Source organism: Haemaphysalis longicornis, unplaced genomic scaffold (genome assembly GCF_048455015.1).
Source record: "Haemaphysalis longicornis isolate Haplotype H1 unplaced genomic scaffold, Haemaphysalis longicornis Haplotype H1 scaffold_4, whole genome shotgun sequence".
NCBI classification, from domain to species: Eukaryota; Metazoa; Arthropoda; class Arachnida; order Ixodida; family Ixodidae; genus Haemaphysalis; species Haemaphysalis longicornis.
The window spans coordinates 200,102,160-200,121,822 of NW_027526361.1; positions in this window are offsets into that span (position 1 = coordinate 200,102,160).

Here is a 19,663-nt window from a genome sequence, read left to right on the forward strand (position 1 = left end):
TTGTACAGACGTCCTCTTTAAGTTGCGACCGACCCCCTTCATTCTGTTGGTTAGTCAGTCTCAAAGACACCCCAGGGCACCTCGTCCGCGGAAGCCTGAGATTACGGGAACTCGACGTTACTGTAATTTACAAGTAGGAGCCCAAGCACAGCGACGTCACACGTTCCAGTCAATCGTGAAGACGATTATGCGGTCTTTTTAGGTGGTACGTCTTCCTTCCCACTTGCCAAGGGCAACTCGACGGCCCGGAGCTTTGCGCTTTTATCATTTTCCTTGGTGCGCGCACAGTCCAACCGCCAAAATTTTTTGCACGCGGCTGGGCATCATTCTCTCTTTGGAACGGCGTCCCATGCAAAGAAAACTTTGCCCCCCCACGGAGACCTCGTATCTGCTGGTTGTCCCGAACGCACTGCGCCGAGAAATCCTACATGCCCTCCATGACGGGCATCTAGGCTTTACCTGCACACCGGCGCTCATACGCCAGCGGTATTACCTGCCGAAACCTGCCGGGAGCGGGACGCGGTTCGTTCGCACTTCCCGCGATTGCCAAAGAAACAAGACGTCGCTCACGATCCGAGCTGCTTTTCTACAGCCCGTTATGTCCCCGAAAGCATTATTTGAACAGGTGCGCGTAGATCTGTTGGGGCTTTTGCTTCGGTCCTCTTCTTGCCGCAGGTGATAGTTGTCGCCATGGATTACCTCAGTCGGTATTCTGAAACGCAGGCGCTTCCTCAAGGCACCGCTGCCGAAGTTGCGTGTTTCTTAATTGAGAATATAATGTTTCTCCGTAGTGCACCCACAGTAGTGAACCGTAGAGACCGGCACGTTAGGTAAAATGCCTATTTTTTTCCTTACGACCCTATCAAGTCTGTTTGACATAGAAGCATTAACTAAGGAAAACAAGACGCTTTAACCAATACTTAGTGCCGGTTTTGAGTTCGTGCTTATATGGGCTTTTTACCGCCTAAAAATGTCTTTTTTTAGGTTATAGATTCATTTTAGGGGTTTTGCGCGTCCATGTTCCGCTAAACCTGTTCTCGCTTCAGAATTCCGCTACTCGGCGTTTGTCTCACCCTGTTTGCTAGGAGAATTCACGCGCCGTGCTACACATGCCGAGACACTGAAACCCGTGCTGGAGCCGCCGCCACTCGTCCTGAGGTATCCTGAAGTAACCAAACTGCCAAACTAGGCCGACAGAGGCCCAAACACATCAAGACTGCAGCCAATGTGGCGGCCGGATGTCAGCACTAGCTATTCGTGATATTTTGTTCTATCGCGCTGTGTTCGGCTATCAAGGGCGAAAAATGTTGCCGACATGCCCTGTCCCTTGCTAACGCCATAAAACACAAGCAAAGAAGAGAATGAAAGTAATACAACGACACAGGTGCCGCTCAAGGTAAAATATGCTGACCAAGGAAAACAACGTGAGCATATGACAACCGAAAGTTTCACGTTGACGCTATAAACTGTGTGCAAGCAGCAGCCGATCTCGGGGACATCGCCAGCCTTGAAAACGGGGACATCGCCAGCACGTATAGGATGAAGGAGGAACTAGAGAAAGAGGTTATAGCATGAGCCTCTCAGCGCTTCTTCGGTCTGGTCACAACAACCTTCATGTGCCGTTCCGGGCAACTTTCCAGGTCGTTCACAGTCTAGCTCTAGGTGATAGTTTAAAATAATCTGGTGTGCTGTCTAATGTTCTTAATTGGTATAAAGAGCATAGCTACTGAGTGGTGTCATTACTAGCAGCTTTTCTGGGCATCCAATCCTGTAGGACAGGATGGCTTAATTTTTATATCAAAATATTCAACTTTACTGCGCCGTGTTTCGGATTCATCGGTGTCGTCGTCAAGGAGCAGTTACCGATTGTGCCTCTTCCATCAGACCCTGGTGTTGCCCCTGGGATTACGGTTAATGTTTTAAGGCTTTTTCAACAAACACTTCCAGATTATTTCCAGCTTAGTCGCAGACACCAGCGTCGCAGCCCTTTCTATTCTACACCACTCTACACTTGAGCATAACTTTCCGCTTTCTGTGGGTATTTCACTCTCTGAGCAGAAAGTGTTGAGCACTGAAAAACCTGAGGCACACTCCGACTCATAATGGTGAGTCATTTCGAAGGCACGCGACAGGTCCGCCCCCATCTCCGAAGGACTGGTTGCTGATAGCTGCATTGTAAATCTCAAATCTGCCTCAGACATCCAACATAATGTTTCTGGTTATTTTGTGCTAAAGGAACTTCCAACACATTCTAAGCGGCAAACATTAATATTTCAGATGGAATTTCATCACAGGATGTCCGAAGTGCAAGTGCCCTTATTTTTTTCCTCCATCAAGTAATTGGCCGTCCTCTTTTTCTAGACCCTCCTCTCGGCGTAGCTAGTAGTCCCTCCAACCAGCGCCGCCAACTCGGCGCCTGGAACGCGGTGCCAGGATAGTGTCTACAGCTGCAACAAGGAACGGACATCAAGTGGAAAATGAGCGAAAGTTACTGTGCATAGTGCTTGCGCCCCGAACATTTTACGCTACTGCAGTGAGGAGCGCTGTGATGTGTCGAGTCGTGCGCGTTATTTTCGTTGCCTATTAAACGTCAACTTTTTTTTGCGTCCAGTTTAACCAGCTAATTGACGTGACAATTTTGGCGATCCTGCGAGGATCCATCAATTTTCATTGTCACTGTCAATTCAGCCAGGTGGATCATAGTGCCAGAAAAACTGGTAGCCCTTACTGAGGCACTAGGGTTGACAAAAGAGGAGGCGTTGGCAATGTATGAAAGAGCAGCCCAGGAGGAGCAGAAGAGAGCCGAACGAGAGCAGGAAAGAGCAGAGAGGGAACAGAAAATACTCGAACTTAAACTGCAGCTCGCTGAATATGCCTCGCAGGGGGCATTAGTGCAGACTGGAGAAGCATCAGGTTCCGTATAACCTCGAGCCCCAAAGATCTGTCCCAAAAAGTTGATGGCAACTTTCGATGAAAAGCGAGATGACTTGGATGCCTACCTGCAACGTTTTGAGAGGATAGCCAGTGGCCAGGGCTGGGAAGTCCGAATGGGCTACGACTTTGAGCTTGTGTTTGGCAGGCGAAGCATTAGGTGTTTTCGGCCGAATGCCAGCGTCCGACTCACACGACTACGACAAGGTGAAGATTGCGCTACTGGAGAGGTTTCGCTTGACTACTGAAGGTTTCAGAAAAACGTTTAGGTGCTGCCAACCAGAAGACGCTTAAACCGTTCTACAGTTCGCAGCACGAATCAGCAATTACTTCGATCGGTGGATGGAGCTCTCCAGCACGAAGAAGACCTATGAGTCTAGCAGAAATCGGATTGTCTCCGAACAATTCTTTAATTGCTGTAATCGCAATTTATTCGTGTTTTTCAAGGACAAGAGATTACAAGCTATTGACGACCTGCCTGACTCAACTGATGGCTTTCTCGAGGCCCAGGGCTTAAAAAAACTTTGGTAAGGTGACTGATGAACAAGAACAGCCGGCAAGTGCAGGAAACGCGCCAGAATTGAGGAAGCTCCGCATCACCAAACAGGGTCGTAGGAGATGCTTCCTCTGTGATGGCATCGATCATTTAGCCACGGATTGTCGCATTAACTTTGAAGGCACCAAATCTGACCTGATTTGCCAAGTCTGCGATAGGAGGGGGCACAGGACTGAGGTCTGTCGCTTTAAGACTCAAGACATAGTTGCGAGCATGGTGTCTCCACATTCAAAACCAGCGCAACGGCCGAATGATGCTCAAGCAAAAGGAGATGAAGTCGGAACAGTAGGAGCATGTACGACGGCGATGAACAATAGGGACAGAATGCCAATTAGTGAGGAAGTAGTTGGAGAGAAGAAGATGACGGTATTGAGGGATAGTAGTGCGAACACGGTGCTGATTACAATGAGTTTGGTACGTGATGAAATCTGACAGGAAAGAAGTCATCAGTTATTTTCGTGGACAATACCATCAAGTGGTTACCTGAAGCCATCATAGAGATCTCAACACCTTATTATTCTGGGAGCGTTAGTGCAAAATGTCTAGAGAACCCTTTATATAATACCTGATATTGGGGAATGTTCCAGCTGTTCGAGATGTAGACACTCCCCACCCCAAATGGATTTGCGAAGCGGAAATCCGGGAGAAAGAAAGTCGCCGCATCATATCAGAAGAGCTACACAAGAAAGACAAATGGTGGTTTACCACATATAGAGTATGCCCAAGTGGAAATGTTAGCAGCCATTGAAGCAACCGTCAAGGTGGGGGAGGAGCAGACCACTCCAAAAGCTTCACTTAATCAACCCCTTCAGCTAAATTCTCGTGAGTTGGCCAAGACCCAGATGCAAGGTCGGACACTGCAGGGCTGTTATCAGCAAGTAGGGTTGGAATGGATAGGACATCATGCGGTTTACATGTTTATAGTTCAAAATGACCTTCTTTACTGAAGATGCCTATTCCGCTCAGGACGAGTAGTGATGCAACTTGTCGCACCGCAAGATATACGGCAGAGGCTCTTGGCATTAGCGCACAAAATCATCGTGGCGGGCCATCGTGAAACCATCAGGAGAATTGCGGAAGAATTCTTTTGGCCAGGCATGCAAAGTGACGCAAGGAGATACGTCAAGTCCTGCAAGGTTTGCAAGCAAGTTTTTTCCAAAGGGCGTGTTAGCCCAAGGAACGCGGATCGAGCAGAGGTGGTCCCCGAGCGGCTGTCGGAGTACAGCAAGCCTCATACGAGTGGACAACACGGTGCACGAAGTTGTCGCGTATTCAAGAAGAACTACGGCCAGATTTGCCCAGCTTAGTAGTATCTACTGGGACCATGTGACTGGGAAGAGAGAATGTAGGCGCGGACTTTATGAGTCCGCGCCTACGGACTCATGCCTAAGCAAAGGTGTACTCACTATTTAGCGGTTAGGGCATCGAACGGGTGAAATGCAGCGTGGACTTTGTGTGTTTATTATAAACAGACATTGAACTCGTGCTGTGTTTATTATCAACGGACATTGAACTGTGTCTTTAAATTGTGTGGTGAACTGTGTAGGTGAACTCTGTATGTTAGAGTAAAGTGTACTTGGACTTTGTGGGGCTGCAAGGTAGCATCGGTGAGGGAAGACTGTGCTTCACTTGTGCTAAGAAGAGACAGTGCTTTGTCAGGATCCACTGAGCCTATATTTCCCATGCAACGAGTGAGATGTTTTTTAGGAAAAAACGCTTAAAGGGGGGAGGTAATAATGTCATGAGCAATCCCCCCAAGAAACTGACTTCCCGAAAAAAACCAGTAGAAGTGGAGGAGGAAAAAGGAGACATGGAGAATGTCATGGGCAACCCCCTCAAGGAGGGACTGGAAGAAGAAAAAGAAGAAGAGAGGGGCGTGGAGAGAGGAGAGCGAGGAATGGCGACGCCTGCACGGAAGCTCTAGGCACCGAACCTGGAAAGGCGCCCTGCCGGCCTCCTGAGCGCAAGAACGCACACTTGGCGGCTTCAGAGACGACCACCAGCGGGGCTACCTGGCTTTAACAGTCGGGCTGCGCACCCGAAACAAGGTCCCCATGGCACCCGGGGCTACGCACCCGGGTCTCCGGCAGCGTGTTGTGCAAGCCCCTCAAGTGGTCATTGACTACCGGACACCTAGTGTCCACAGCTGCAACAAGGAACGGACATCAAGTGGAAAGTGAGCGAAAGTTAACTGTGTATAGTGCTTGCGCCCCGAACATTTTACGCTACTGCAGTGAGGAGCGCTGTGATGTGTGGAGTCGCGCGCGTTATTTTCGTTGCCTATTAAACGTCTCGTTTCTTCTGCGTCCAGTTTTCCCAGCTAATTTACGTGACACTTGCCTGCCCACCACTCGAGGCGCGAGCGCACGTGTACTGCGAGGAAAACATCGTGTCACCGATTCTGCCACGAACGCTGGCAGAGCGTTCCCCACTATTTCGTCAGCTGGTACGGTTGCCGTCTCCGCGTGTGCACTGCGAAGGTGTGGCTTCAGAAATTCGTCGTCATTTTCTTCGGCTTGGCGTACTCGTTGCGCCCTTGTCGCCGCGAGGCAGGCGCTCACGTGCACTCAGGGATTTTTCTCTCCGCTGGACGGATTTGCTTCGGCCTAAACAGCTCTGCCGTGAATACGCTGCACAAGTATATACAAATTAGGCCCGTGTATGCCTAAACTATAGTTTTTTACGCCTATTTATGCGTAAATTAAACGTTTTAGTGCCAATTATAGGCGCCTACAGCTTTGAGTTTCTTTCCTAACGTTCGTGATCCCTGACCAAGGAATTGCGTTCACGGCTCAAAAAATTCTAGAGGTCCTGCACCTTAGTTGCACTAGCCAAAGCAGAGCTACGGCTTATCACACAAAAGCGAGTGGTCTCACTGAACGGCTTAGCAAACCACAGCCGGTATGCTGTCAATGTCGGCCGACGTACACTAGCGGAACTGGGAGGGCGTCCTCCGGTATGTCATATTCGCCTATAATAGCGTGGCAAAAAACGCTACACACTTGGTCCCATTCCGCCAGATCCATGCCAGGGATGCGCTGACTATAGTCAGGATTTGATGCAAATGCCTATTCTGTTCATTGTGCTCTTGTCGTGACATTTTTATATATGAGCATGAATTATAGGTCAAGAAGGGCTTTCGTTTGTATACTGCCTATAAATACCTATCACTGGCGTTTGTGCCTAAAAGCCTACAAATTCCTATTTTCAATATTGACGCCTATGTAAACACTACGTATCCTCAGGTTTAGATTTCAGGTGCAGTTTGGGATGCTATTTACGTTACCGGGCAGCGTTGACTCTTCAGAACTCCATAGGGTTCTACCCAATCCTCCAGTTCGACCAACTCCCCGAAAACAACCGCTAGCACCGGCAGAATGGGACGCTCACTCTCAATGACACTAGAGGGAAATTTGAGTAGAAGTTCTGGAGACGACGGTACTTTTCCAGTGTTTCCACAATTTTCACAGTGATTAACAGTGATTCAGTTCTCACGGAACGTAGTCTGTAGACTACGTTTCGTGTGTTCCCTAAACAGATTTCTTTAAACATGAATAGCTGCATCCTCGTTTCTAGAACCGTTCTTAAATCCAACTCTTTTTTCGACACAAAAGTTGAGCATCGAACATGCCTTTATTTAGCAGGTCACTCACATATTAAAGGAGCCAACGTCGAAACATTACTTCGCAGTGCATTTCTTCATGCCCTAAAACTCGCACTGCAGATTGGCTCCAAAACGCACTTTTCCATCAAAAGACCGCTCGGCTGCAGATCACTTTTTGCAAAATGCTGTTCAAACGTGTGGAAGTGTATTTGTCAGTGTTGCGATGTCTTGGTATTAAATTCAGGTATGATTGCATGCGAGAAGATTGCTATATTTGCACCTAACAGTAGTCATGTAAGAGCGTAATGATTTGTTGACAAACCTTAGTCTCTTGTTCGTTTATGATTTGTCTCTGTTTCGGTTTCTTCGTAATTAAATTGCGTCAGGCCGCCATCAAATAGTGTCGGGTTAACCTTCGGAAAGAAAACACCACTATGCCTCATAATCGCAGCCGGCTGTTCCTCCTCGCGGCGCAGATCACGCCGTAGTGTTGGTATTTTTTCAGTATTTGTTCCGACTTATTTGCTTATAAATTACTCCAGTGGTGGCAAACAAAGTAAGTGGGAAAAGAAGGCGATGTCACGCATTTAGCCCAATCTCCTTTAAAAATTCCCCGCATTTCCCCGAGGGGAAGAATGTGAAAGTGCGAATGCACGAGTTGAATTTGCGCGGTTCGGTAATGTTCGCGAAAGAGAGATCACACACACACACACAACTACAAAGAAAGAAACATGCATTTATTCACAGACACCTATTTGTGTTGTCGTTGTACTTGATTGCTAGAGCGGATCTCAGCTATGAAATTTCGTGTCAGTACTCCTTTAAGCAGGTGCATTAGCCCTTCTCACGCCCGATTCTTGGTCAATCTCCCACGTGGGTATGTGCCATGTCAGCGGCCAGGCAGCGCGCGCCCATCTCCCCCCGTTGCCAAGGAAGACGAGGAGATTCCTGGCCAATCCGACACGTGGGTATGTGCCATGTCAGCGGCCAGGCTGCGCGCGCCCATCTCCACGTGCGCGGACATCGCCTGTGGACGCAGGTTCAGGGTCGCTTAAGAAGTGCATTTCACTTAAAACGCCCGCCCGCCCTGACACCCGTGGCCGTCGAATCGGACGAGTGATACACTGCAGGGGGTATTAATGCTGTTATTTACTTGTACCTGAGGATGCCGCTTCTTTAAATCAGTATTCCCAGCTCTCAAGTTTTCTTTTTTTGCCTGTTTCCCTATATGCGACGCTCGAGCAAGTGACCAGTGTACATCAATGTTAGTGTATGTTGAATTCAGGAATTCGTGAGTGAATGTGAACATGAATTTGAATGAATGTAATTTGCTGTGCTTGTTGAATGAAGCCAATAGATCGCCATTAGTTGAGCCGTTTTATGAGGCAATTGATCGGCTATGTTCAACTGTTGGAGCCTTAGGGCCATCATAAACAACAATTGTGGTTTTGCTGTCGTAAATACGAGTTGTACATTTCTAAGCTTCGAAATATTTGCATTTTTTGTAAAATAATTGTGCCTGCATTTCCGACGTCCGAAGCCTAAAACGTTGTCTTGCCTGGCTGTTTTTGGCGCTAGAATGCACATTTGTAATGCCGGAAAATCTGGCCTCTAGTGATGACCATGCTGGACTCGATGATCCTGCGTCAGCACAATAACACCGCCATTAGTGACGCCCAAGAAATATCCCGGTGAGCAAAAATGCCCGGCCAGCTTGCCCGACAGAAGACGCGTTCCCAGAAAGCAAAAATTCTAGACGCCATAACCTCGAGCATAGGGAGGGTATGTACAAGCAAGGAGACCAAGTCTGTCTGTGGACTCCGGTTAGCCAGTGAGGCCACTCGGACAAGTTAATATGATGCTAGTTAGGCCAGTACACGGATCGTCAAGCCAGTGACATGAACTACAAATTTCCCCGCGAGGAAGTATTGCGCTCCCCTCGCACGACACCATAGTTGTTGACTTTGCGGGGAGAAACTCCTATTACTCCCGTTGAACCCACAACACGGTTTTGGGGCGTGACACCACGTGCTACATTCTTTTAGGCACTTTAACATGTGCGACGTTTTTTTCCCAGTTGCGTTTCCAACGCATTCGCATGGTGCCTGTCCGAGTAGGGGGGTAAAGCCAGGAGTGTTTGTGGAACCGTGCAAAGGGTAACCCTCTTTTCAGGGTATGTACACGAAAGAAAGACCAGGAGAAGAGAAGAGATGGGACCCGTGTGAACTTTCTGGTTGTGCAGGCTTCACCTCTTGGTGTGGAATTTCTCCAGCTTCTGGACATAAAATATTTGTTTAGTTTATTGTATTCGTGACAATATAACGATAAAAACAAAGAACTGGTGAAAATTTGTCCAACTCACTGGCCAGCAACAACCCACTTATCTCCTTGCACAAACTAATGCAGTCGATTTGATCAGCAGAGTCCCAACCTAGCGGAGCCTGTTAAGCTCCAATCTCTGCCTCTGAATGAGGCAGATTCTCTCCTGCAGGAAGGCACAGGATCACGGTGTTACAGCAGTGAGACGCATCACCATGCTTAGACATCACGCATACTATTGTGACATTCAACCGCTCAACACTCCCATATCATTTAAATGCAGGCTTCATCTGGTGCACCATTCTTCCTTACATATCCAACCCCAGGCACTGCTTCAAGGGCCAACAGTTCGGTCAAGGCTAAAAATCCTGTCGCGGCCGAGTAACCTGTGCGAAATGTTCCTGACATCATCACCCCAGCGATAACTGTAGTTCGAGACACTTCATGAGCATCAACTGTCACGGTTCACACGCGGACTTAACCACAACATGTGAAATGTTGCAATTCAAAAAAAAAAACAACGTACACGAAGAGAATCGGAAGCATCTCTGTACCGGAGGCGCGGAAGAGGTTCGCATCTTTCCTGCTACGGAAGCACGCCGACGCAGCTAGCCAAGGAAGGGAGCGGCGTCAGGTTTGGTCGGCGACCCAAGTGAGCGAAACTGATCTGGTCCGACCACCGCACACCCCACTTGTTGCATCCCGCAGCCCAACTCGTCCCTGCACCGCTTGCCAAGCCGGCAGTGGCTCCAGTAGCAACCATCCCTGTTGGGAGAGACGCCGCTTACCCGGTGTCTGCTTCACTACCCTCGATACACGTGAGGGCATGGAGGAGATAGACACGAGGGAGTCCATAGTAGCTATCACCCCTGATGCACCGCCTGGGCCACCCGTGGCACCACCGACACCTTCGTCGGAGGCGGTTGCAGCAAAAAGCACCCGCAAGGGTACGCTGTCTAAGGAACCGATCCCTCGGGTACTCCGAGAACATCCGCCGACGACATGAATGTCGGACCATCCCTGGCTCTGTTGCAATTCAGGGACCGGGATTCGAAGTCCGAGCATTCGGGTACTCCGAGAACATCGGCCGATGACATGACTGTCGGACCATTCCTGGATTTGTCGCAATGCAGAGATAGGGTTTCGAAGTCCAAGCATACATGCAAGCAGACTGGAGTCAACAGACAGACAACAACCTACACGCAATAGAGCCACACGTGCTACTATACTCAACCGAGAGACGCCACAGATACACACAAGTCGCCTTTACAAGGTTACGGATAGGCAATACTCATTTAAACACTCACACCTGCTCACTGGATCTCCAAAACCCGTATTTTTTTTGGGGGGGGAATAATGGGAGAGGCCTTTTTCTTGCAGTGCGCCTAGATAGGCTCGTGATGATGATGACCTGCTCACTGTATCTCCAAGACCCGTGTATTGTACGTGTGGAGATGGTCTGTCCGTAATCCACATCCTCTTCCAATGCAAGGCACTCGACACAACCGGAAGCAAACACTTCTCCTAAATATGCAGCCAACACATTCCACAAAGCGTGTTTTAAGTATCTAACAGAAGACAAATTTTTATCGATCATTTCTTATCCCGCATAATCGTAAACTGGCCCTCTACACCAGCTATCCTTATTACGTTTCGGGTTACTTCACCCTGATTCTGCTTGCGGGTTTTGGCACTAATACCGCTCGCATTACACAACTATATCTTGGCAATCTTTGCCCATAGTCGGCCTTGCGGCATAAAAATTCACTGTCATCATCATCATTACTTTTCCTCTAGTGGAGCTAGACACACACACATCGCTTGACTACTTGGTGACGCAAAAAAATTTTGGGGAAAAAAACTTTCTTCAAGCCAATTATTTCAAATTGGTTTAGTCGCAGGTAGAAACGTAATATTTTTCTTTCGTTCTGAACTTTGATACTCTTTGGCAACGGTCATGCAGACAAACACGGCTATACGTCTAGCATGACTACCACTGCCCACGGCGCTTATGCTTGGTTTCAAACGACGAAAAATAGGATTTGTCACGGCGGGGCTGTTTACGGGATCGAGTTAATATGTGCCGTGAATCTCTTCAGCAGCTTTCACTTGCTATGTTCTAAACTTGACAAAATAAACATATACCATGGAATCTGGATGATACAATTCTGCATAGTACGTTCTTTCACTTAATGTGCTTTGCCTTTCATTCCCGGCCGACATCTCCTAGAAACACTGCATCTTCGTGCGTGTAATACAGTCATATTTTTCCCGAAAATTGGATAATGTGACCGTGAATGTTGATCTTTACCGACATCTCAAGAAATCCTAAGGTTATGTTTCGGTATATAAGATCAAACCGCGATCCGGCATACGACGGCCTGTGCGTTGCAGAGCCGCTGAGAGGCAGTGATAGGGATCAGTTCAGCGCAGACATTTTGTCACGAGAGTTTTCAGTTCGCGTATGACGACCTGGCAACCTTAAAACTGCGCACAGTGCAAGATATAATTGCGGAGTCCTGCGGTGTGGCGGCAGTTGCGGATGATGGCGGTGACGACGATGACGACGACAACGACGACGACGACGACGACGACGGTACATTACAAGATTCAGTAGTAGTAGTAGTAGTATGAAACTTAAACAAGCCTTATAAAGTAGGAGAACAGCCATGGCTACCGGTTTTCCGGCAAGCGAAGCTGTTGAACAAATCGGATTACCTCGCAGCTTCCTTGCAAATGCAGAACTGAGTAAGCAAACACAGCTTTTTTGTGTTTCAGAAGTATTTACTCGAGGACGTTTGAAAGAAGAGCAGGGCAAATTGAGAAGGTGTTTCAATTTTGCTCGAAAAAAAGTGAGTTGCTGGTGGGGAATGCAAATGCCGTATTTTTTAATCTTTTTGAGTAATACTATTTTCGCATATTACGTTTTGTTTTCCGGTTCTGGAAAAGAACGCATAAACGCGACTTCATTGTTACTGGCCCGACTGGCGTTTTCTCTGTATGTTACTGGTACCATCCATGTCTAAAAGGTCTAGAAGAAGTTTGCGTAATTTACAGTTTTGCTGCGCTGTTTGCATTGCCCAAAATCATATTAAGTTTATTCAAAACACCGCGCTTCCCTTAAAGGGGCACTGACACAAAAATTTAGCATCTTGTTTTTTTCGTTGCGATAAGTAGCTAGTGACCTACTTATAACCTGTAGAAACCTCATTTGCTTCAGCGTGCGACGGTTGTTTAATTAGAGGGATTTTAAATGCGGCCAGTCGCAGTTTCGGTTTCAGCGAGTGCCGTGAAACGATGGATTTTGTGGATTTTGTGTGAACAAAGCTGACCACGTGACCGTCGGAGGGATATCACAGAGCAGAGCCGCCGTAGCACTGTCGAATCCGCATCGACGGCAGTTTCTGCGAATGCCCCCACGTACTGATCTCGTGAGGCGCTTAATTAAAAAGCGACCGTGGATGTGACGCAGGCGCTGCGGGTGCAAATGCTACCGCGGCTAAAGAACGACGCGCGAAGCTCGAGACGGTGGGTGGCAAGACGCGCGCTGGGAGCAGCCTGCCGGTCTGCCTACAGGTCCGCCTACAGATGTGTTCGGCTCAGCACTGCGGCGGATATTCGAGTGCCGCTCTCGGTGCAGATGACAATTTTTAATGCAACCCGCCATCGCATCATTAGCTCCTTTCTGATGTAAGCCACTATGGTCGGGACTTGGGGACAATTTCGTGCAGCGGTAACAAGCTATCACTCGAGCTACCTGCGCCGGCCTGGGCCACTTCGCGGCCGTGGCCGCCGCCTGCACAGCGACCGTGCGGCTAGCTCAGTGGGCTTTTCGTGCCTCGGGCGCGTTTTCGCATCCAATGGTAATAAACAGTAATAGAAACAGAGTGCCTGGAATCGCTGTAGAACTTTGGTCGCGGCCAGCTGCCCGATTAGCTGACAAAATCACGGCGCCTCCGCCGCCAACGATCGGGTCGTTCGTTCTCGAGAGCAGAAGCTCCGCCCTCCGGCCCTCCGATTGGAGCGGCGAGCCGGGCGAGCCCGCGTAAAACGCCGGTAGTGCGGAAGCGGCAAACACAAACTCGTGGCGTGTTTGGATGTTGTTTATTTACAATTGCGCGTGGTCCTCTGCTGGCTGCTCGGTTGCGTTTCGCACACTTCAAAATTGATTTTAAATATGTTCTAGGCTGTATTCGCCGCTGATATTTTGCAGATGATGGATATGTGTTCCCACCAATCTATCTCCGACGTTATCTCGCCTTCAAAATTTTGTGTCAGTGCCCCTTTAAGGACAGGCCATAATGCAACTATCGCGCTATTTTCCGGTACAGAGATGCACCTGGTAAAGCTGTGTTACACACCGCATTCCGCCTATGCGTTTTGCGACAGCACATAACTTCATGATTTGTGTGCAGTGTGGATGCCAGGGGAACATTGTGTTTGGCGGAAAGCGTCAGGAAATTTTCCCTAAAGAAATAAAATGGCATTAACAATCACTCACTCACTCACTCACTCACTCGCTTGCTCACTCGCTCGCTCGCTCGCTCGCTCGCTCACTCACTCACTCACTCACTCACTCACTCACTCACTCACTCACTCACTCACTCACTCACTCACTCACTCACTCAGTCACTCACTCACTCACTCGCTCACTCACTCACTCACTCGCTCGCACGCTCACTCACTCACTCACTCACTCACTCACTCACTCACTCACTCACTCACTCACTCACTCGCTCACTCACTCGCTCACTCACTCACTCGCTCACTTACTCACTCACTCACTCATTCACTCGCTCACTCACTCACTCACGCACTCACTCGCTCGCACGCTCACTCACTCACTCACTCACTCACTCACTCACTCACTCACTCACTCACTCACTCACTCACTCACTCACTCACCGTAACACAGTGCGACCGAACCCAGAGGAAGGCAAAATAATGGACAATTTACAGTGCTATATCATTGTGGAACACTTTTGACATAGATGTTGCTTTTACCGTGATAGCGCGTGTACAAAGGGAACACTGGTACACGTGCTATGACAGTGAAAACAATATCTCTTTGTCTGATATTTTCTCTTTGGAGCAAACAGATGTTGTGCCACGTGTCTTTCGTTATCCGATTTGATAGATGAATGAGCTACAAACCTAAATCGACAGAAGAGCAGTCCCGTCTTTTGAAAAAGACTTTTCGGACCAAAGAGAAAATTTCCCTGAAGGCTAGACAGATTGATGCCATTACGGCCCTAATCTATCACTTGGCTGACAAAAGTTGAAGAAAATATATGACAGCATTTTCTCACTTGATAGACGTAGCGAACAAGGAAAAAATGTTTCATGGGGAACATGTTGTCGAATAGGGCGCACTTTGAACTTCCGACAACATGTACGATCTTCGAAACTCGTAATATTAAAAAAACCCCAAAGGAATCAATCTTTCCAAACAAAATATAAGTCTTCTAACACCGCGATAAACAAAAAAAAAACTAAGCAGCCATCAACACGAACCCGGTCAATGCTGTTTGCCCCCCAAATCATTTTCTGTGTGCACCTTATCCTACAATACCGCATGGTTTGCCATCGTGTACACAGATACATAGGCAGTCATACATCTCACCTGCCAGCGGGGGTGAAACAAAAAAAAAAAGGCAAGAACATACCTCAAGGTTATCCCAAAATTTCTGGCAAAGTGCAAAGAAGCTACAAAAGCTTTCGTAGCGCACGTGGCACCAAATGGATGAGTCATAAATCGAGCAAGACAGTTAGCTGTAAAGTGGCCTTTTTTTTTCGCTCAATTGGTAGTATTTTATTTTTTTATGCCACGGAGAATTTTGCTATTTTCTGACCGCATTGTGGGTTTCACCTCTTCTTTTTGCTGCTGACAGTACTGCCGAAAATTGCCCCTCGCCTCACTGATCCCCTCCCCCCCTCACCCCCTCCGCCTCCCCCCCCCCCCCAACACACAAAAAAGAACAAGAGCCGGTGATGAAGGATCGGTGTCGGCGTAGTTTTTTCCCAGATGAAGGGAATGGCATCTGTGTGCATCTCCCGGAAGCGTCGTCACCTGCGCACAAAAGACTGAGTTTATTCTCGCCTGAATATTCCGCTCACTTCATAGTAAAATTTCTCGCTTCTGCGCCCCTTAAAAAGTACGTAATAGGAAAGCATGAAGTTCCGTCATTCAAAGTTCCAGATAAAGATAGGCAATCGGGGACAGCAACCGTTCCCGGCGGCCTCTTACTGAGCTTTCAAGGCGCCTTTCCCCGGTGAATTCAAGCAAGGGTTACGGGTCATCTACGCTCACCCTAACGCAAACCTAGGTTGGATGTACATACAACTCTCCAAGTGTGGAACGTTGTGTTTCGCGGGATTGACGTGCTCGGATGTAGGGAAAGTTCTGCTACCACGCTTGTCTCGTCGGCAGCGAGAAAAAAACGTTCAACTTAGCCAACTTTTCATGCTTTTAACGCAAACGAACTACTTGGATGGCATTTTGTGCCCCCGAAGCGTTTGCCAGCTACACCAGCTACACCACACTACACCGCCTCTTACACCGGACATGAAGGTAGCGCGAGCATTCGGTCACCCAGCCAAAAAAAGCTACGCCGGAGACGTGAATCGAAATAAGAGACGTGGGAACAGCCAATGCACTTAACCAATACTCTACGGCGTCCCCATGCCGAATTCAGAGTTCGCAGCGCTTCAAATATAAACGAAAAGGTGCACAAAGGAGGAATAAAATGAAGAAAACTTGATTATGGAGTTGTGTAGTGTTGTAGCCCTGTTCATCAACTGGGAAAAAGGGTAGGCGTGATGGATTGGTATCACACTCATCACAAAGACGTGATTGTGCTTACTGCATTCCGACAGCAAAAAAAAAAAAGATTTCGGCACTCGCCGCACCCCATTCCTCCTGCCAAGCTTCGTGAGTCACCCCTTTCCCACCCAGCGGCACACCAGTCACCAGCAAGCCTATGGAGCTCTTCCTGGAGCCGCATTGCATACAATAACATTATTAAAACATTTCTTTTTCCTATAAACAAGACCTGCAAAAAACCAAACCACCGGTTTGTCGGCCCAGATTTCGGTAACACATTAAAAAGTATTTTCGAGCAAATGCTTTAAGAGGCAATACGTGGCTAAAACTGCCACTGTGCAATACGCTTCCTCCGCCGAAACTTGAATATGCGGTATCAATCTCTGACTGTGGCCGAAGCCACCTGAACCAGTCACTCGAATTAAATCACCATAACGCAGCCCACTGCTTCCAGGCGCATCGCCAGTGCTCTAATTTACAATCCCTGTCATCTCGCCATCAAATGCTTCGTCTGCGCCTTTTTCATTAATTCTTTTATCACTTTGAACTACGCAGCGACATCATTTTTAAGCCTGAATAAATATCCACATGCTTATACCACACAAACAAAATCACGGCACCCCAAGCCCTACCAAAGGCTTTCTCCCAAACATTTGTTCTACGTACAATCTTATATTGCACGTAACGTCTTCATTACTCTGTTTCTCGCATACAAAAATCCACTAATAAACAAATACACCCTTTCTAACATTTTGCACTAAGAATTTTCTGTAATTCACGTTTGTGTAATTACGCGTATTCTTTTTTTATTTCTAGCTTGCAGTTTATAGCCAACGTTGTATTACTACAAATGTTTTTGTACTTCACATGGCTTTTAATTATTGCTGTTCCTTTGACTGTTGTCATCTGTGTTTTTTTTTCACTTTCTCTTTAAAGCCGTAATAAAATATACCAAATATTTAAAATACGAAGAGAAATATATCCCTTCAAACCTAACATGTACGAGGTGATAGAGCAGAGGTTGCACCCACAGGTAGGCAGTGCTCTGAAGTGCGACCAAACTTCGATATACAGGGTGATCAAAGTTAAGTCGACAGGTTTTTTTTTTAAATAGGCGCTTCGGTTTACGCCAAGACCACCTCTACAGTGAAGTTATGTGCCCAGGGGGACACATAATTAGGAGGAAAATTTATAAATTATATTTTTAGTGACTGCAGTAACCAGACATGTTTGTATTGGAAAGATAGACGCAATTGTGTTTCTACGCAGTTTCACTTGGCACAATTCTTCTAGCGCATCCGTAGTCCGAGATATCAAACGGCGAAGTTTAATTGCCGTTCACGTGATTACGCATGCTAGAAGTCAAGGCCGACGCATAGCTCCTCCCTTTCGTTCTGTATTTCGATAGCGGTGCCGAGTACTGCAAATTCCGATAGCGCCAGCCAAGAATGAATGGGTGCCAGTTATCACTTTTTCCTGTGCCTCTACCCCTTTGTCGAACTAAACACCGTACACAGCAGGCACGTCACAGAAAGGAGGAGCTTTGGGCAGGTGCAGACTGTCTTGCATACGTAATCATGCGAACGGCAATTAAACTTCGCCGTTTGATATCTCGGACTACAGATGCCCTGGAAGAATTCTGCCAATTGAAACTGCGTAGAAACATGATTGCGTCTATCTTTCCAATACAAACATGTCTGGTTACTGCAGTCACTAAAAATATAATTATTCACTTTTAATTATTTAAGCCCCCGAAATGGTAAGTGCCGCCTATTTATGTGTCCTCCTGGGCGCATAACATCAATTTAGCGGTCGTCTTCGCGTGAATCTAAGCGCCTATTTTTTTAAAAACCTGTCGACTTAACTTTGATCACCCTGTATATGGTATAGCAGTGCAGAGGAACGGAACTTAGTTACATTCCGTAGCGTTTTCCTTGTATCGCCCCTCTGGCGTCACCAAAACAGGGTTAGATAGTGTTAGCGAGACGTTACTCAAGCACTAAAAGGCTACAAAGGAACCTTAGCTCCCTCTTGCGATGTGTGGGTGCGTTAGCACCTCTTTTTCCGCAGTTATTTAGCCAAGCCCTCTCGCTGAGTTCGTCTTTACTTTTTCGTCTTCGTATTTTTCTCTTCCCTCCACAACTAGGGCTAAGAGCTCCATCAAACACCGTTTTTAAGTATACGTTATCTAGGCTTACTGTGAGTTTAATGACGTGGCAACAGAGCCTACCCTAGTGTAGAGTGCGATATATTCTTAGAGAGAACCGGCGAGCACGTGGCCAACGCGCTGCGCGAAGCTCCTGCGCCGAAAAATGACGTGAATCGGAGAATCGGAGACAGCCCGCACATGCGCACTGACCGCACGAGCCGGGAGGAGCCGCACGCCGTCTGATGCAGCGCGTAGCAGGGACTTTCAGACTCCTAGAGCTTTGTAATCCCGTAGTCGAATTAATAAAAAAAAACGTTTCATTTTTTTACGGGTGAGGCACCTTATGACCTTGCTTTGCCCGGGGCTTGACGTCCATGTACACAGTGTTGCGCATGCATGAGGAGAATAGGATTGGATTGGATTGGATTAGATTGGATTGGGTAGGATTGCATGAGATTGAACTGTATCGGATTGGATTGGATTGGAATTGTATATAGTGTACACACGCGTTGTCACTCATTTACATGCACCAGTGGGCAATGCGAACGGGTGATTTACAATAACAACGATCCTCAGTGCTTCGCCCACTCGTGATGATTCACTTCGTGGAGAAGCGTGAATTTTTTTGTTTCCACTGCGGAAGTAAGCTCACTCTCGTGCAGCCTGTATGTTTTAATTCCGTATAATTACCAGCCCGTTCTTTTCCCCCACAACTAGGCCAGCATCGTAATTTATGCATTGCTCTTCTTCCACCGTAGCTTAGCCTGAGATCAGCCTTGGCATGACAAGCAGCTTGAAATTGGTGTTGGACATATCGCTAAGGGGCCCTCACCACGCACTTCCAACAGCAGAGCTGTTCCAGTACTCGCCATGAACCCCACCTCTCCTGGTATCATGTCCCTCACACTGCGGAGAAGGCTCCTCCCATCACCAGAGACTGCTTCCCAGTATAAAAACATCATAAACATAAAAAAGTCCCAGGAATTTTGTATGATGATATAGGGCAGTTTAGATTGCGCATAAGAAAATATCTTTCTAGCAATGCACTTATGTCTAAAGGTGAAGGTCGGTGAAACCTTGGTCTTTTTAAGCTATATTTCCAACATTGCAGGTCTCGCAGTGAAGCATAGCCACCTACGCAGAGATTATGATTCCCGAAAACGGCTCTAACACTTGTGTTATCGAAAGTATTTCGAAACAAATTCAGTGACAATTACCCGCTAAGACGACTCTACCATTAAGCTAACTGTAACATTAAGACTCTACCACTAAGCCGACTCC